The following is a 1250-nucleotide window of genomic DNA, read 5'->3' as shown; positions in this document are numbered from 1 at the left end:
GAGAATCTGAGGACAACTTTGAAGAAGCTCTAGATCTCAACATGGATAGAGAAGTTCACAACCATGAGAGGGTTGATGGAAACAATGCCATTCCTGAGAGGAGGGTTCTTGGCTCATACATAAACCCAACCTCTGGGAATTGTGGTAGCAGCATTCAGAAACCACCCATTCAGGCCAACAATTTTGAACTTAAACCACAGCTAATATCACTGGTGGAGAACCATTGTTCATTTGGTGGGAGTGCTAATGAAGATCCAAATCAACATCTCACCAAATTCCTGAGAATTTGTGACACAGTGAAGTCCAATGGAGTCCAGGAAGATGCCTATAAACTGCTCTTGTTCCCATTTTCACTTAGGGACAAGGCAGCTAAGTGGCTGGAATCATTCCCAAGGGACAGCCTAACAACCTGGGATGAGGTGGAGAGCAAGTTTCTGGCACGTTTCTACCCCCCCACAAAAGGTCAATAGGCTTCGATCTGAGGTTCAGACTTTTAGACAACAAGATGGTGAGACGCTCTACGAGGCATGGGAGAGGTTCAAAGAGTTGACAAGGAAATGCCCACCAAACATGTTCCCTGACTGGGTGCAATTGCATATTTTCTATGATGGACTTTCTTATGAATCAAGGAAGGCTGTAGACCATTCATCAGGAGGTTCATTGAACAGGAAAAAGACTGTGGAAGAAGCCATTGAAGTGATTGAGACAGTGGCTGAGAATGAGTACTACTATGCTTCAGAGAGGCACAACACTAAGGGAGTCATGGAGCTGAACCATGTTGATACAATCCTAGCCCAAAACAAGGTGTTTGCCAAGCAACTAGCAGAGCTCACCAGGAAATTAGACACAAAGCAAGTGGCTACAATACACACACAAGATCAAGAGGAAGTAAGCATTGAAGGAAATGATTGGGAAGAGGCTAACTATGTGGGAAACCAACAAAGGCAATCATATGATCCACATTCCAACACTTACAACCCAGGATGGAAAAACCACCCAAACTTTGGGTGGGGAAACCAGCAAAGCCAACCACAAAACCACAAACCTTACAACCACAACCAACATAACAATTCCACATATCAAAACTCTAACCAAAGATCATACCAAACCACACAAAACACTTACTCCCAACCACCATATCATGGCCAAAATAACCAATCTGACCAACCCAATCCGAACCAACAATTTCAAGAGCAATTAAACAGGATAGAAGGAAGGTTAGTAAACATGGGTCAGGACATAAGTGAGTT

The 1250-nt window shown here is 43.6% G+C and overlaps 1 non-coding gene across 1 annotated transcript; it reads right to left on the bottom strand.

The window, feature by feature from the left end:
- Window positions 1-468: 468 nt before the first annotated feature.
- On the bottom strand, window positions 469-572 carry LOC112768350 (small nucleolar RNA R71). Its single transcript, XR_003185791.1, has one exon. It is a non-coding gene; the product is annotated as a small nucleolar RNA R71 (small nucleolar RNA).
- Window positions 573-1250: the final 678 nt, after the last annotated feature.

This window comes from Arachis hypogaea, chromosome 2 (genome assembly GCF_003086295.3).
Source record: "Arachis hypogaea cultivar Tifrunner chromosome 2, arahy.Tifrunner.gnm2.J5K5, whole genome shotgun sequence".
Taxonomy (NCBI): domain Eukaryota; kingdom Viridiplantae; phylum Streptophyta; class Magnoliopsida; order Fabales; family Fabaceae; genus Arachis; species Arachis hypogaea.
This window is presented reverse-complemented; position numbering and strand designations above follow the sequence as displayed.